General features: G+C 44.0%; 1 protein-coding gene and 2 non-coding genes across 3 annotated transcripts in view; all 3 read right to left on the reverse strand.

Annotated features, from left to right (window-relative positions):
• The window catches only part of LOC122802138 (centrosomal protein of 295 kDa-like), a 700,586-nt gene that overhangs the window by 216,312 nt on the left and 465,395 nt on the right, over positions 1-18,879 (reverse strand). The gene's annotated exons all lie outside the window — the stretch shown is intronic.
• Positions 15,307-15,388, reverse strand: LOC122803037. Its single transcript, XR_006365076.1, has one exon. It is a non-coding gene; the product is annotated as a small nucleolar RNA U2-19 (small nucleolar RNA).
• Positions 17,525-17,606, reverse strand: LOC122803034. Its single transcript, XR_006365074.1, has one exon. It is a non-coding gene; the product is annotated as a small nucleolar RNA U2-19 (small nucleolar RNA).

Below are 18,879 nucleotides of genomic sequence, written 5' to 3' on the forward strand. Positions count from 1 at the left end.
CTGGCTTGAGAGTTTGGAGAGAACAAGCTAAAGCAAATTGTCATCTCTGTTCCGAGGTTTGTAATCAAACCCACTGTCAAGGACAGAGTGAAGACTGAGACCATCAGATCATGCATTATCCCTCTACACAAAGGACATTTAAAAGAAATCGCTCACATTAGACCTACAGCAATCAGATTCCCCCTCTCCAAAACACTTGAAAAATTTATTTTAAAAAACAATTGCTAAACTATCTCCTGCAAGAATAACTTCAAGCCCCCACACAACATGACTTCTGTCCCTTCCACAGTACTAGCACTGCATTTCTACCCTTTATAATGTCAATAAAGATATAGATAATGGCAAACTAGACTATTCCTTATTTATAGACCTGTCTAAAGCCTTCAACACAGTTTGTCGCATTAAATTTCTACTTTGGATGTCCTCAATAGCTCTTTTCTGTGATTTAAAAGCTACTTGTTCAATAGGCATCAATTAGTAAAATGGCACTCAACCCTCCCTCCAAATCTCCCAGTCACCACCAGTGTGCCACAAGGCAGTATCTTTGTCTCCTCCTCTAAAATTCTCACCAACACCCTCCACAATACAATACTCGTACGACTCCACATTCGTATGTACATCAGACAACCTGGTACATATAAGAAAATTATTTAAGAAGCTTTAACAGCCACTGAAACATGGCTTTGTACTAGCAAACCACACTCAACACCTCACAATCCCTTTCTCATGAAAAAATAAATATATTTAAAATCCTCTCCCTTAATACAAACCACTGAAATCACTTTTCATAGCAAATTACTAGGTATAACAGTGGATGATCTTAAATTTGACTTGCACATCAAAAACACTGCATAAAAATCCACTGAAAACAAGGGACACATTACAAAGCTAAAAACCTTCGCACCAGAACAAAACCAAACTTGCCACTACTTTTCTTTCCCCTCGCTACTTTATGGCGGGTCCTATCCTTTCTACCCTCCAGGCATTACAAAAAGCAAAACTTGAACAATACAACAACAAAGCGGCTAAATTTGCAGAATACCCCTTTCCGAACCCACCACTGTATAGCAATGAAAAGCCTAAACTGGTTAGTGCTATTCCATCAACAAACACAGCTTCTTACCACCTATAAAATCATCCAGCATTCATCTGCCTGTCTAGCAGTATATACCATTCTGCACAACTATGTTCCCACTCAGTCATTACGACTCATTGACCAAAAACTCTTCTTTGTCCACAACCTTTCAAATCTGCTGGACATGGCCTGTATTCATACTATGTTGCCAAGACTTGGAACTCTTTACTTGTATCCACATCAGGTCAATACTTTCCCCTCCAGTCCTTTAAAACTATTTTAGCAAAACTTTGGCTCTGTTCTTCCTTAACCCCAGGTTAAAATACACCCGTAAACAAGAACAAGCACTTTATCTTACCTTACAACTTCTTACTTCCCATTCTTCACTCACTTCCTTATTTCAATCAATTTCTCTCCCCTGACTCTATCTAAATGTGCCATAACCCTGTTTTTTTTTCTGTCACTTAATATTGCGTTTCCTGTTTGTATTACATTAACATACCATTAATTTCAATAAGTTGGCTAATTTTTTTTCTAAATACTAAATCATTGTCAATAAGTTGTATCTATTCATAACCAGTATTTGTATACATCTAATTTGATACAATTAATTGAACTGTATATGTTTTTGTAATATTTTTGAAGACAGAAGATGCTCGACGTTCAACCTTCAACGAAGGCACGCCCATTCACGCATGTCTTTCAAACGCTCACCCAACCACGGGGAGGACATGCAGTAATCAAATGTTAATAAATAAAATAAATAGGAGAATTTGGAAATGCTAGCACTTTCATTACAAACATGCTACTTGCCTTCCAACTTAGGTTCATAGGTTGGTACTAGGCTATTGGCCATAGGGCCAATACAAGCCTAGCCATAACAATTACCTGGATATTTCTTCCCACAATATTTACTTCCCTGGACCCCTGTCTATCAGGGCGACTGACGTGATCCCCAGGGTAAATTTGCTATCTCCCATCCAATCGTCAAGGTTCCTTTTGAAGAGGGCCAAGGAGGCACTCTGCTTGACATGTATGTAAGAGTGTCATATAGACCATGACTTCAAGGCCCCAGACCATGACCATTACAACTGATTCTGTGTTTAAATTCTGCCATCAGAAAATCAACTACATTAATCCATTATATTCCATCTCCTGTGCACATACCTCATTCAACAGTCACCTCTTTACCAATCACATCTGTCATGGGTCACACTGTCATTGTCCATTATCCTGGTTGAAGCATGCCTCCACAATGTTTCTGTCCTGCATTGTGCAGTATGCTGACACCTGTCCTAGCTGGTATTATGTGAATGGTGGTATGAATACCATTTTTACCTTCCCACTATAACCGCTTTGAATCTGCAACCTGGAAACAATGGTACTATCCCTTATTCCAAGCTAACTGCACACACACGCACACACACGTATTTTATATATATATATATATATATATATATGTGTGTGTGTGTGTGTGTGTGTGTGTGTGTGTGTATATATACACACACACACACAGTGGATATAAAAAGTCTACACACCCCTGTCAAAATGCAAGTCCCTTGTGATAACAAAAATTGAGACCACAACAAATCACTTCAAACTGTTAGGGGAAAAATATAAAAAAAATAAAAAAAAACATACAATAAGCTGGCTGCAGAAGTGTGCACACCCTTAAACTAATACCCCGTGAAGCACCTTTTGATTTAATTACAACATTCAGTCTTCTTGGATAGGAGTCTTATCAGCATGGCACATCTTGACTTGGCAATATTTATATATATAAAAAAATATATAAATATATATATATATATATATATATATATATTTATATATATTATACACATACATTACAAAAAAAAAATCAATTATATGCATTGAGGTTTAAATCTGCCCTTAAATGTCTTGACACGTTTACCCAAGCTTACGTTTGAAATGGAAAACTTTTAATATTGGTTTCTGTTAAGTGCATCTTTTGAAATGTTAAAACTTCTTCAGATCTTAAGGCAGCTTACTAACTGACTTACTGCTGAGAACGGCATTTGATATGGAAGATGTATCTTTTACTTACAAATTCTATAGCAGTCAGACAACCATCAAACCTAGGTGACTCAGAAAGGATTGAATACCAGGACGCCATTTAGGAATGAACGAGAGCTCTTTCATGTGCAAATACTCAATGGGAGACAGATAATTATAAAGCAAAGGTAAGTTGGAAAGTATGTTTTTCTCCCCGAGCCTCTGCTGAAAATGGAAATATATCCAGTTGGACTAGCCCGGTTAACAAATGTAAAATAAAATAAATAAATGTTATGCCAATCCCTTTGGACAGTCACTGTTAGCAAAATGCAAATCCTCTTGATCACTCCCATAATGAAGTTGCACATATTCATGAAGCAGCATGAGAAAGCTAAATGAGGCATGGTTGACAAATGCAGCTAGTAAATAGTAAATACTTAAATTTCTATTCCTTGATATATACAAGAGTCAGTATATCACTGGTTTGAAACCTGATTAATGGGTCTTTAAATACAAATTCACAACAGGAAACAGATAGCAAAGCAAGAAGATGCCTGTGTGTGAACAGTCTACCCCAGCTTGTGTTCATCTCTGAGGCAGCATAATGATATGCTTGCTCACTGATACAGGAGTGCAATAAAAATACCAGTGCAAAAGTTAGACTAAACTGCATATGTCAGTGGTTTGATTATCTCTCAGTCAACATCTACTACAAGAACAAAGGATTTTCAATGCATCATGAATGCAGCAAGATCAAATGACCTTTCACAGGCTTTCACACAGAGATAATAGTATATAATGATTCATAACTGTAGATTACCCATTCACTGGAAATAGAAGTTATGTCCTTACCATAACGTTCCATGTGGAGTGTTCATCTCGCCTTTGTTCTTACACATGGGTTCGGAGCCGATCCTCGGCTCCGTGTCGGCCGCTTGCAAGCTCTGCATCGAGAAGAAGCTCGAGACAACCTAATACCCACAATCCCCCTCTGCCTTTACCTCAGATCTAGTTTGCAAGCAAACCAGCAGCCAGAGAGAGCACACTCATGCCAAAAATTACATAAATCAAGACATCATCTATATATATATATATATATATATATATATATATATATATATATATATATATATACACATGTACATCATACATATACAACCACTGCAAATGCAGAAGGAGAATACTCCAGACCAGGCACCAAATTGAACGTTCTTCCTGAGGGTGGGAGGGTGGGAATGTAAGAACAAAGGCGAGATGAACACTCCACATGGAACGTTATGGTAAGGACATAACTTCTATATGTGAGAGTGTTCAATCTCGCTTGTTCTTACACATGGGTAGCGCCCTAGCTCCATGTTCCTGAGGAACTCACGGAGAACGTTCTTGAGCACAGTGGAACCAAAGGTTGCCCTATCCCTAGAAACCCTGTCCACTTTGTAATGAGAGATGAATGTATGTGGTTTAGCCCAAGTAGCAGCTGCACAAATCGTGTCTAATGGTAGGCGAGCTGCGTGAGCCAGGGATGTAGACACTGATCTTGTAGAATGTCCTTTAGGTTTGACAGATAAGGTTTGATTTGAAGAATCATAAACGTATATAATACAATCAGTTAGCCATTTGGAAAGAGTTCGTTTAGTAACCGCTACACCTTTCCTGCTGTCAGCAAAGGCTACAAAAAGTTGATCAGATTTCCTGTGATCCTTTGTTCTATCCAAATAAAACCCGAGTTGTCTATGGACATCCAATTTGTGTAACATATACTCTAACTTATTAGAGTGATTCTTGAAAAAGGTGGGTAATTCAATGGACTGATTAATGTTATTGGTAGAGCAAACTTTGGGGAGAAAGGATGGATTAGTACGAAGAGATACTCTGTCAGAGTGGAAGATCAAATAAGGGTGTTTAATCGAAAGAGCCTGAAGCTCAGACACTCGCCTAGCGCTTGTAATGGCTACCAAGAAGAGAGTCTTCCACGATAAATACTTCAATGGGCAAACGGAGGCTGGTTCAAAAGGGGGCAACATCAATTTAGATAGTAAAAGGTTCAGATTCCAAGGTGATGTAGGAGTTCTAACTGGTGGTCTAATATGGAAAGATCCTTTTAAAAAGGCCTTACAAAGTCTGTGAGCCATAATAGGTGCCCCACATTCTTCCACATGAAAGTTGGAAATGGCAGCCAATTGCACTCAAAGTGGCAGGAGAAGCTCCTTGATGGAACAATTCTGTTAAAAACTCCAAGATCTTGTTTAACGGAGCTATGACAGGGTCCAAATGATGTGAATTTGCCCAGAAGACAAAACGCTTCCATTTACTAGTGTAGGTCTTTGTAGTGGAAGCTTTATGAGAAGCCACTAGTATATTCTGAACTGCCGGTGTAAGAGAATCAGACCTGGCTAAAAAGGGAAGCGGAGCAGCCAAGCTGCTAGATGGAGTGATTCGAGAGAGGGGTGAGGAACTCCTGACGAGTGAGTCAGTAGATCTGGCTCTGGGTCCAGAATCCAAGGTCCGGAATGCGGTGTTGCAACAGAAAGGGGAACCAAATTTGACGAGGCCAGAATGGGGCAATGAGGATTATCGTCCTTTGAAGGTTGTTGGCTTTCTGCAGAAACTTTGCAATCAGGGGAAAGGGAGGAAAAGCGTACAGGAGACCCGGGGGCCAATTGTGCACCAGCGCGTCCCTGGGGACTTCCCTGGAGGGGGTAATAGGGCAAAGTAGCTCCTGCATTTGGCGTTCATTGGAGACGCAAAAAGATCGCAGGAAGGCTGGCCCCACTTGCGAAAAATCATCTTCGCAATTGACTGTTTGAGGGACCACTCGTGAGGCAACAGGATTGCTCTGCTCAGCCTGTCGGCTATGACGTTGGATGACCCCGGGATGTGCGTTGCGATCAGAAAGCGACCCGTGGACTCCGCCCATTGCCAAATTCTCATGGCCTCTCTGCATAGCTGATAAGACCTGGTTCCCCCTTGCTTGTTTATGTACCAGACTATAGACATGTTGTCTGTCTGAACTGCAATAGTCCCTAGAGGAAGAAGGGGAGCAAAGTGTTGCAACGCTAGAAACACTGCCCTCAACTCTAGAACATTGATGTGCAGATTGTACTCCAAAATTGGTCCATTCGCCTTGGACTGTCTGTCCCTGAAAGATGCCCCCCCCACCCTATCAGGGAAGCGTCTGTGGTTACCGTAGCTGTCGGCGTGGGTAGCACAAATGGTCTTCCGCTGGAAAGGTTGCAAGTCTGAAGCCACCAGGTCAGATGTGATTTGCATGTGTTTGTAATCAGAATTTCGTGTGTCAGAGGTAGCTGTTGGAACGACCATTGTGCAAACAGTAGCCATTGTAGAACTCTCATGTGCAGTCTTCCCAATGGTATCGCAATGAGAGAAGCTGCCATGAGACCTAAGACCTTCAGAACCAGCTTTGCTGGGGATTTTCTGGATGACAGAAGGAGAGAAATGTGGCTTTGTAGTGAGGCTATCCTTTCTGGAGGGAGCCTTAGAATTAAATGATGCGTATCTAATTCCGCTCCTATGAATAAGATATGCTGTGATGGCTGTAGTAAAGATTTTTCGAAATTTACGGAAATTCCGAGGTGAACACAAAGTTGTAGAGTGTAATCCCTGGCCTGTATCAGTTGACGCTGGGTGGTGGCAGAAAGGAGCCAGTCGTCCAGATACGGAAACACCTGGAATCCTAGGCGCCTCAGATGAGACGCTACCACTGCCATGCATTTGGTGAAAACCCTGGGGGCTGAGGTCAGACCAAAGGGCAGGGCCCGAAACTGATAGTGACTGGCTCCCAGCCGGAAGCGCAAATGATCCCTGGACGCCCTGGCCATTTTGATGTGGTAGTATGCGTCCTTCAGATCTATTGAGCACATCCAGTCGTCCTTCTGTAAGAATGGAAGGATCGATTGAAGAGTGACCATTCGGAACTTTTCTTTCTTGACGAAGGTGTTGAGGTTGCTTAGGTCCAGAATCGGCCTCCAGTCCCCTGTCTTCTTTGGAACTAAAAAGAACCTTGAGTAAGTTCCGAATCCTATTTGGTCCGCTGGGACTGGTTGGATGACTCTTTTTTCTAGCAGCTTTGAAATTTCTATAGCTGCTGGGTCTCGCAGATGGGGCGGCACATCTGGGAGTCTTTTCTTTGGAATGGGAGTGGATAGAAAGGGTATTCTGTAACCTCTGGTAACCACGCTTTTTACCCAGTTGTCTGTAGTAAGATTCTGCCAGGCCTGAGGGTATAAAGCTAGCGACCCCGACTGCCTCCAGAGCAGGACAGTCGGGCCTCCTCTCAGGAGTGCTGGAAAGGTTTTCCAGGGGGTGTATCCCTGTCACCTTGGTTTTGCGGACCCCTCTCTGCCACCAGGGCGGCGTCTTCCACCTCTGCCCCCTCCTCTGCCTCTAGAGGGGGCATCACCCTGTGTGCCTGGGAAAGATCCTTGGGGTTTTCGAAACCACATTTTTCCACCGCGTTGCCCTTTGGGGTACGGTCTGGATGGGGTGGAAAAATGGACTCCGACAGCAGACAGAGTCTTTCCCTCCTGTTCACACCGGGTAAGGGGCTCCTTTACTTTGGGGCCAAAGAGAGTGGCACCATCAAATGGGGCGTTAGTAAAGGAAGACTTGAAGGCTTCCGCAAATGAACATAAGCGCATCCAGGATTGTCTGAGAAGAGCAATCGCTGAAGCTGCTGCCCTACTCGATCCTTCGGCTGCGTAAGAAATCAGCCTCATGGATGAGTTAACAATGGATGTAAGGGTATTGAGATGTGCTGCAACTTTCTCTGAAACAGCAGCATCTGTAGTACCCTGGAGGGTATCTCCCAACTCTTTGATTAGATCCCTCTGTAGACGTGTAAAGTGGGTCAAATAGTTCAGGGATCGCATAGAAAAAGCCGCTGAACTAAAAATGCGGTTCCCGTACCTGTCCATAGTCCTAGAATCTTTGTTAGGCGGATGGACAGATGAGGAAGATTCCGACATCTCCTTTTTCGTGGCCGCTGCCACCACCATAGCGTCCACTGGAACTCCCTTTGTGAGGTAAGCCTTGTTTTGGGGTGCAGTAATGTACTTATTAGGCTTTCTAGGGACTGGTTCCACCGTGTCAGGTGTCTCCCACGCCCTTCGAGCAATCAGCTCCATTAACTCATCGAAGGGCGGAGTGACCCAGGAGGAGGAAGGGCGAGCACCGAATGCCTTCAGCAAGACTGACTCATCCTCAGAAGGGGGAAGGGACTGCCAATCACCTCTCTGTTTTAGGATCTCCAAGATGTCAGCAAAAGAGACATCCTCTGAAGGTGACTTTGGGGACCCTTCTGACTCATCCAAGTCAGTGTCCGATGTCAATGATTCTTGTGGAGAATCTAAGTGTCTCCTCTTACACAATCTTTTCCTAGGGACTTCTTCGGGGGGAGCATCCGAAGAAGCTTCCGAGGAAGAGGGGGCACCCTCCAGGGGTGGCTGAGACACCGGTGCTCGACGCTTGGATGTGACCGTTGGTGCAGAGGAGGATAACGGTCCTTTATGGGGAGGAGAGGCTGCTTCTACTGATGTGGTTGTCTGGGTAGACAACACCTTCCTCATGAGATCGAAGGCCCCCGGGTCCCGAGTCGAGGTATCTCCCGGTTCCGAAGAAATGGGAAGAATCCCCGAAACAGGCACCGAAGGCATCGACCCCGAGGACGGAGCCGAGTCGATCCGAGGCCCCGAGAGAGAGAGTCGGAACCGAAACATCGGTTCGACTCTCGGTCCCGGAACCAAGGATGGATCTTCGGCTCCGAGACTCCGGTACCGGATCCGACGGAGTCGAGGTGAACGGTGCCGACCGAGAAAAAGACGGTTCTGGCACCGAGGGCTCCACAATCAGTAGATCAGCCTCTTCCGGCTCCAAAGACTGGACAGGTCTCGGAGGAGGAACAGATGGAGATAATGGAAGGCCTTCAAGTCTCGACACCAATTGGGTGGAAACCGAGATAAGTTTGGATAAGGCCGTATTCTCCAGTAATTTCTGCACCACGCGGTCAACATCGGTGTCGGAGAGGAGCCTGGAAGAACGGGTCGAAGGAATCGGTGACGGAGCCCACCTCAACAGTGTCGGGGGAGGGAGCTCCGTCACCGGTTCCAAGACTCGAGGCTCGGACACTGACAACAGTTGAACACTCGGCCCCGAGGTCTGTGGAACCGGTGATCGAACCTTAGCCGAAGAGCTCGGAGCCGATGACTTGGGCTCCGACGTCTTCGAGGATTTGGATGCCTGGTCTGAAGCATCCAGAGCCTCTTGAAAGGAAGGTTTCAATAAACCCCTATCCATAAGTTTCCTGCGCCTATCTGTCATGACCCTCCCACTGAAAGAATGACAAATAGAGCAGTCTTCTTGCAGGTGGAGAGGGCCAAGACAGTAGACGCAGGAAGTATGATTGTCAGTAACTGACATTTTTTGCCCACATTGGCAACGCTTAAATCCAGATTTAGTCTTCTCAGACATCTTAAACCTATGTGGAAAAAAGGGTGAGAAGTCAAGTCCAGGTAATAAGTCAAATCCGGTAAAATTGTCAAATCCAGTTAAAGAAAAAAAAATGGAAGAAATTTAGTTGAAATAAGAAAAAAATTCTTAATCTTAGCTTTAGTTGTTCGAGCTCGACCCAGTGATGCGAACGCTGCAGCGGCAAACTAGATCTGAGGTAAAGGCAGAGGGGGATTGTGGGTATTAGGTTGTCTCGAGCTTCTTCTCGATGCAGAGCTTGCAAGCGGCCGACACAGAGCCGAGGATCGGCTCCGAACCCATGTGTAAGAACAAACGGCGAGATTGAACACTCTCACATCGATGCTTAACAACCACAGTTACAGCAAACACGAACTAGTAAACAACCCTTTAAAAAGTAAAAAACAGATGCACAAAAAAAAAGCAATAGCAGTGTCATCTTAATCAATGTACAAAGCATCCAGTAAGATGTTAATACCAAGTAACAACCCCAAAGGTAGAGGCAACAGTGAAAGAGACTCAAAACATTAATAAGCTCTGAACTACTGATCGTGCTTGTGTTTACTTAATTTACTTCAGGTCAACTTTTTGAACACCTACTTAAGACTACACTCCGCTGTTTATCTGAAAGTCTCCCCACGAAGTACATTCCAACTAGCTGAGAAAAAGGCGTGGCTTGGGGTGGGGACGCAATAAAGGGGCGTCCTTCTCGAAGTTCCTGGGATTGAAGCCACCACATCAGGGAAGCTTTGCATACCTTGCTTAAAGGAATCGGGAAATTTAAGGGCTGGTATAATAGAGACCACTGAACTTGTAACGTCCACTGTAACACTCATGTGAAGACGTCCGCAAGGAACCAGATTTATAGCTGCTGCCATGGACCCTAAGGCTCTCAGGACTAGCTCTGCTGGGGGTGACGAGGTCTGAAGAAGTGCCAAGACATGGAGGGTTAGGTTCCGAAGTCTGTCTGGAGTCAAAAATACCTTGGCCTGAAGAGAATCTATTCTCGTCCCTATGATGTCCAGAATCTGAACAGGCTGAAGAGAGGACTTTGCAAGGTTTATCGTGATACCCAGTAAATTTGACAGCTGAAGGAAGGAATTTCTGGCTTGAATAACTTGATGCTTGGAGAGGGCGGTGAAGAGCCAATCGTCCAGTTATGGAAAGAACTGAATGCCTTGAAGCCTCAGGTGGGCCTCTACAACTGCCATGACCTTGGTAAACACCCTGGGGGCTGTGGTGAGATCGAAGGGTAGGACCCTGAACTGGTAGTGACTGGCTCCTTGCTGAAATCGGAAAAACCTCCTGGATCGCCTGACCATCAGAATATGGTAGTACGCATCCTTGAGGTCTATGTAGCACATCCAGTCTTCCTCCTGCAAGAACAGCAGGATGGATTGTAAGGTGACCATCTGAAACTTCTCCTTGGCAACGGACAGGTTCAACATGGACAGGTCAAGAATCGGCCTCAAGTCCCCTGTCTTTTTTGGCACAAAAAAGAACCTGGAATAGATGCCTGATCCAGACTGGTCTGGGGGGACCGGTTGGATTGCTCTTTTGTTTAGTAGCTTTTCTATTTCCAAAGCTGCCACCTCCCTTTGAGCGGGTGGAACGTCTGGGAGGTACCTTGGGGGTAAGGGACTGTTCATAAAGGGAATGGAATAACCTCTGGATATTATCCGAAGCACCCAGCGGTCTGACATTATGGACTCCCACTGAGCTAGGTGCTTCGAAAAATGCCCACCGACTGCCTCCAGAGTGGAGCAGTCGGGCAACCCCTCAAGGCTGCTACGTGGGTCGTTCCGAAAATGGTTTCCGTGACCCAAAGATCTTTGGTCCCCCTCTGCCTCTGGGCCGGCGTCCACCTTGTCCCCCTGTGCCTCTAGGAGAAAAGGAGTCTGGAGTGCCCCAGGAATGCTGAGACTTCTGGAACCACAACTTCGTTTGCCCTCGCTGATTCCTGGAAAAGGACCTTTGAGGGTTAGAGAAGCAGATCCCGACGGCTGACAGCATCTTCCCGTCCTTCTCACTCTGGACTAGCATATCTCAGATGGTCTTGTCGAACTGTCAAGGGGCATTCACGAAGGACACCTAGAAAGGTTTTGAAAAATCGCAAAGCTGGAGCCAGGTGTGACACCTCATGGCAATGCCGGACCTGCCCGCCCTAGCAGCTCCCTCAGTGGCATGAGAGTGTAAGCGCATGGACGTGTTAGTCACCGACTTAAGAGTGGCCATACGTGCCAAGAATGAATGTTTATCCTCAGCCAAAATGGACTCCGGGGGAGACTCAGCATACTCTTTCACGAGGTCGTGCTGAAGCCTGATCACACGGGCCATATAGTTCAGCGCCCTTATAGCAAAAATAGTTGAAGCATATGTCCACTTTCCGATCGATCCATCACCCTAGACTCCTTGTCCGGAGGATGGACCGAGGAACTCTCCTGTGCCAGTTCCTTTTTGGTGGCCGCGGCCACCACCATGGCATCAACTGGGGAACCCTTACTCCATGCAGGCCTGTCAGTAGGAGGGCTCAAAATCTTGTCTGGCCGTTTAGGTATAGGTTCTACAGTGTCCGGCTCCTTCCAAGCTCTGGTGGTAATGAGGTCCACCAAAGGATCAGCCGGGTGGACACCCAAGAGGTAGATAGGCCTGCATCGAACGCCTCCAGGAATACCGACTTGTCAGAGGAAGGCTTTTGGGCAGACCAACCTCCCCTCTGATGGGAGGATTTCCATTATGTCTCCGAAGGAGACTTCTTCGGGAGGTGATCTGGGGGAGCCTTCCCCTTACTCCAAGTCGGTATTTTCTGTGAGGGACTCGGGGGGGAGTCCATGTGCCTCCTCTTGAACAGGCATTTGCGAGGGACCTCTTGGGAGGGGGGGGCTCACAAACAGTTTCATATTCCTCGAGGGGAACCATTTGGGAAGTATCAGACACAGGCTGTCCCTAGGAGGACCGGATCACAGAAGACAAACTCAGCTGTGGGGGAGCAGGGGTGGACTCCAAGGAAAGAGTGAGGGGTCTCAATACTCCTGAGAGAACCCTCTCCACAACGAAGGCCGAAGGGGAACCGGCTTCCCTGAAACTAGTAGGATGAGTAACCATGCCCCTCGGATCCGATGAAGGGATCGCAGCCAAATCTGGAACAGCTCTGATAGCTCCTTGTCCGATCCATCCTTGGGTTTCGGAGCCCCAGACTTAGGGGGTTGGCACCGATGGTTCCTCCAACCTCGACGCCAGCCATGCCCTCGAGTTTGTCGGATCCGAGCACTCGCAGCCCTGATCTTGGGTGTCTGATCCGGGGGGATGAGTGCGTCATCGGCTCCTTTGTGGTCGGGACATACCATTCCTCCCGGCCCTGGGAGTTCAGCTGTAGAGACCACTTTAATAGGGGGATCCGACGGGTCCGCTGGTCTCTTACGACCCCCATCCTTGTCTCTTACATTTTCCTTTTCTTTCTCTCTGCTACTCCTTCCTGGCCTCTCTATTGCCCTGTTTGGAAGCGGGAGTATGAGCCCCAGACAGGATATGAGGAACAGAAGCTGGAACGGCCACAGCCGTGGCCATAAAGGAAGAAGAAGATGCTGATTCTACTAGGAGAAGCCCAGCAAAAATTAACTTGGCCCTGCGATCCCGCAGAGCCGAGGGTTAAAGGCTGCACAAATTTTTCAGCCCGAGGAAAGGTGGGGAACCCCTTAACACACGATGCACAGAGTGTGGCCATTGGCCGGGGACAGCTTATGGCCACACTTTGTGCATTTGGAAAAAGTCAGCTTCTGAGAGTCCGACATCACAACCACACAACAACCAAAGGCCAACTAGAAACCTAGCTAAACACGCGCGCACACACACACACACACACACACACACACACACACACACACACACACACACACACACACACACACACACCAAAAGCGAGAAGGGGAGTCCTACACTAAGTAAAAAATACAAAGTTTACTACTTCAACTTTTTTTTTTTTTTTAACAGAAACCCGGTGAGAGGAAAAAAGGGGGTAACACTATCCATGCACACACAAACTTTTATCGCAGTTAAAGTTGGCAAAAAATCCCACTCTACCTGCCTGGAGCTCAGAGATCACATCTTGGCGAAGCTGCGGCAAACGAGATCTGAGGGTTGGAAGGAGGTTGCGGTGTAGTATGGGTAAGGGGGGAGGAGCCTGGAGCTCGGATCTTAGCTTGGAAAGCTGCCGGCTCGGATCCATATTGGATCTGAAACCCACAGGTTGATGACCAAATGAAGTTAACTACTTCAGATCCCTATTTTTTTCTGTCACTTAATATTGCATTTCCTGTTTGTATTACATTAACATACCATTAATTTCAATAAGTTGGCTAAAATTTTTTCTAAATACTACATCATTGTCAAATAAGTGGTATCTATTCATAACCAATATTTGCATACATCTAATTTGATATAATTAATTCAACTGTATATGTTTTTGCATTACTTTTGAAGACAGAAGATTGTGAAATTATTGTTCTTAAAATGTTTCTGGAATACTTTGTAGTGTTTCTCGCAAGTCTCCTCTGAAAACAGGCACTTATTCAGTCGGGCTTTCCCTGTAATCAAATGTTAATAAATAAAATAAATAGGAGAATTTGAAAATGCTAGCACTTTCATTACAAACATTCTACTTGCCTTCCAACTTTTCAGTCAACATCCACTACAAGAACGAAGGGCTTTCAACATATCATGAATGCAGTAAGATCAAATGACCTTTCACAGGCTCACACACAGAGATAATAGCATATACTGATTCATAACTGTAGATTACCCATTCACTGGAATGACGCTTAACAACCACAGACCACAGTTACAGCAAACAAGAACTATTAAACAACCCTTTAAAAAGCAATAGCAGTGTCATCTTAATCAATGTACAAAGCATCCAGTAAGATGTTAATACCAAGTAACTATTTCAAAGGTAGAGGCAACAGTGAAAGAGACTCAAAACATTAATAAGCTCTGAACTACTGATCGTGCTTGAGTTTACTTAATTTACTTCAGGTCAACTTTTTGAACACCCACTTAAGACTATACTCCGCTGTTTATCTGCAAGTCTCCCCACGAAGTACATTCCAACTAGCTGAGAAAAAGCTTCAAGTTCTAACAGTAAGCAGCACTCAGTGGTTCCTTTAAATCACTAACACTGTCAGTAGATGAGAATACTGTTTAAAGTCAAAGGAAAAACACACGAATGGTGGCCATCTTGCTCCTATAGAGAAGTACATTCACTCTGCATGCTTAAGCGTAAGCTGTTGTTCTGCAACAAAACCAGGCAATACCTCTATGCTGAAATTACTATCAAGAAGTAGATCCACAGAAACTTAGCTGCAAAACAAAATTGGGATAATGCAATCAGGATATACATTAACTGACACAAGTGGAGAACACTAGGGCTTCAAAAAAAGGAATGAAAGAAAAATAAAGTTTAGACAGAAGTAAAGCAAATGAAAAAGAAAAAGGATGTCTTATTTTATAACAAAATTCCTCTTAGATTTCTAAATGAAATACACCACTCTGCACATTCTGTGAAGGCCAAGATTACAATGAATGAAATGAACAGAACAGTTAAAGCTGAGCTCAGTTCACGTGTAGAAACCATCATTTTGAAATCCTCAGGTCTCAACTCATGTTTCATCACTACTCAACACACACACACACACACACACACACACACACACACACACACACACACATATCGCTTTTCTCAGAACTAAGGTTAAGTCATGCACCACATGACCGTCTGATCAAATGGTGTTCAGATTTGGCTAAGTCTCATCACAGATCTGCTAATTAAATAGCAGACCTCAGAGGGAGTAAATATTTACAAACAAGTGTGATTAATTTATCAGTATTCTAACATCAACAAATTCCATCAGCAAATTAGGAAATTTTATAAACCAGCACATTAGAAATAATCAATTTAATCAAATTTACCTACACATACTGAAAAAACTCAAGATAACGCTTTTATTATACTTTCAACAATTACAAAGTTCTGGAGAATACTTTCACACCATTTATAACTTTCCACTCATTACTTTTACTACCAGTACGGTCTGAACTGATGTCATCCTCTGCTCCCCCACAAGGCCATACCTACAGAAGCTTTACTCAACACTCAGTCTACTTGGGGGATACATGATGACAGCACCATCAATGCAGTAAAGCTGCAGAGAAATCGCAGCTGCTCACATTTTCTTCCTACTTGAAAGTTCATAAGCCGCACTCTTCTGCTCGAGTAAGAATAAATCGACAAAACAAACAGATAATTAAAGTTAGAAACAGGAGAAAACTACTGCGCTCCTCGTAAAGCAAAGCTCAGAAAATTGTATCAGTCTGCCAACCAGACAATGTAAATATGAACTCCCTTAAGTATCATAAGATCATCAGATGGCCCTGATTCCCTGCTACTTCCTCACTCTGCCAGTATTTCTGGATGCTGGAATGGAGGGGTGAATTAATGGGCCAACGGAGGATAAAGAAAAGGAAAGCCATGCAAATATGGTGCACTTTATATTAACAAAACTAATATTCTCCTGAATCAAATATATCAGTATGTACTTTCTGTTAAGGCTAAGCACTGCAATGGCTATTAACAAAAGCTGAGCTCAGTTCAAGTGTAGAAACCATCATTTTGAAATTAATTTTTCTGCCACAATTTTCTTCATCATTGCTCTGCAAACATGCTCAGGCACATGTAAGTAAACACACACACACACACACACACACACACACACACACACACACACACACACACACACACACACACACACACACACACAATTAGTCACTGTCCTCAGAATCACACTTATGTCATGCACCACTTGATCAGAAGACCTCATGGTGATATGATTTAGCTAGTTCTCATCTTAGATCTACTAAGTAAACAGCAGAACTCAGAGGAGTGAACTTGTTTTTATATTTACCAATAAGAAGGATGAATTTTAGTTTGTGATCTACCAACAAGTTTCATACAGTTACCAAACTTTACAAGCAAAGGCATCACCAGGACTAAAGAAACTGACATTTTTTTAGGTTAAACTAAAAAAATGCAAACTCTGTAATGACTTGTGCTCCCTTTATCATAATATCCACAAACAACAGGCCTGAAGAACATCAATACTTCATGCACAAATTTAGGCACATTATTTTTACTTGCAGAATGTTATGCACACAGGTTGTTCTTTCCTCCAGCATATTTTCTTCTGGCTCCAAAAGAAGAGAGAGAGAGAATGCAATAAAGTACTGAATGGGACCCAGATAATTAGGGACTCGCTAGCAACTCATGGAAAGGAGAAACTGGTCAGGTGGCAATGGAATGCGAAGTTGATGCTGTCAGCCTTTCTACCACATAGGAAGGAGCTAAATTAATGTGTTGTTACACTACATTCAAGCGGAGTAAGTGTACAAAAGTGTATGTACATGATGCAAGATGATAGCTCTGGGGAAGCCAAGTAGTGCACAGCTCTGCAGGAAAACAAAGGACCAAACCAGGAAAAAAAAAATTGGTTCTTCCCAAAGACTACCATAATTCCTCACTCTCACCACCCCCTGCCACTGTTCTTGGATGCTGACATGGAGTTTGAATGAATGTACAAATGGAAAAAAAGAGTACTCAATGGTTATTGGGAAAGGAGGAGGGGAAAAAAACCTAGGGAGGAAAAATACTTATTTCATATTAACAAAATCTAAGTAATTCTTCTAAACCAACTACATCACTGCACATTCTGTGAAGGCCAAGTTTACAATGAATAAAATAAACAGAACAGTTAATAAAGCTGAGCTCAGTTCAAGTGTAGAAACCATCATTTTGAAATTCTCAGGTCTCAACTCATGTTTCATCACTGCTCAGCACACGCACACGCACACACACACACACACACACACACACACACACACACACACACACACAATCGCTTTTCTCAGAACCAAGGTTAAGTCATGCACCACATGACCGGCTGATCAAATGGTGCTCAGATATGGCTATTTCTCATCACGGATCAACTAATTAAATAGCAGACCTCAGAGGGGATATAAATCTGCCAAGAAGCATGATTACTTTATCAGCATTTGCATAAGAAATAATTAGACTAATCCAATGTAACTAAACACACTGAAAGAACTTGAGATAACACTTTTTGCTTTGGTCAATCATAAAGCTCTAAAGAATATTAATACATCATTCCTAACTTTCCACTCATTACTTTTACTACCAGTATGGTCTGAACTGATGTCATCCTCTGCTCCCTTCACAAGGCCATACCTACAGAAGCTTTACTCAACACTCAGTCTACTTGGGGGATACATGACGACAGCACCATCAATACAGTAAAGCTGCAGAGAAATCCCAGCTGCTCACATTTTCTTCCTCCTTGAAAGTTCATAAGCCGCACTCCTCATCTCGAGTAAGAATAAATCGACAAAACAAACAGATAATTAAAGTTAGAAACAGGAGAAAACTACTGCGCTCCTCATAAAGCAAAGCTCAGAAAATTGTCTTAAATCAGTCTGCCAACCAGACAATGTAAATATGAACTCCCTTAAGTATCATAAGATCATCAGATGGCCCTGATTCCCTGCTACTTCCTCACTCTGCCAGTATTTCTGGATGCTGGAATGGAGGGGGGAATTAATGGGCCAATGGAGGATAAAGAAAAGGAAAGCCATGCAAATATGGTGCACTTTATATTAACAAAACTAATATTCTCCTGAATCAAATATATCAGTATGTACTTTCTGTTAAGGCTAAGCACTGCTATGGCTATTAACAAAAGCTGAGCTCAGTTCAAGTGTAGAAAAGTACAGTTTTGTACCTACCATAAATGTAGATGTTCGAGGATCTACATTGCTGCAGTCATAACCTGTGGGTAGTCCGCTGTCCTCGGTCGGCCCGAATACCAAAGAGCTGGGCTGGCGTCGGTCATTGTCGCCTAGAGCTGACGTCAGTACGCAGTAGTACTTAAGCGCATGACCGACGCCATATCCTCAGTCTTTCTTGCCCCAGATGTCAGAAGGCCTAAGAAGGAAAGAAGGCCAGAGCTAAAATAGTAAAAGCCTAACAACTACTAGAGTGGAAATAAAGATTATCCCAAAAAACACAGCAACCACAAACTATAGAGGGGAAGGAGGGAGGGATAATTGGACTGCAGCAATGTAGATCCTCGAACATCTACATTTATGGTAGGTACAAAACTGTACTATGTTCTTCGTCTCACATTGCTGCAGTCATAACCTGTGGGTAGAATCCCAAAGCAAAGGAAAACGGAGGCTGGCAA

This window comes from Protopterus annectens, chromosome 5.part0 (genome assembly GCF_019279795.1).
Source record: "Protopterus annectens isolate FY-2018-M chromosome 5.part0, PAN1.0, whole genome shotgun sequence".
In the NCBI taxonomy this organism is placed as follows: Eukaryota; Metazoa; Chordata; order Ceratodontiformes; family Protopteridae; genus Protopterus; species Protopterus annectens.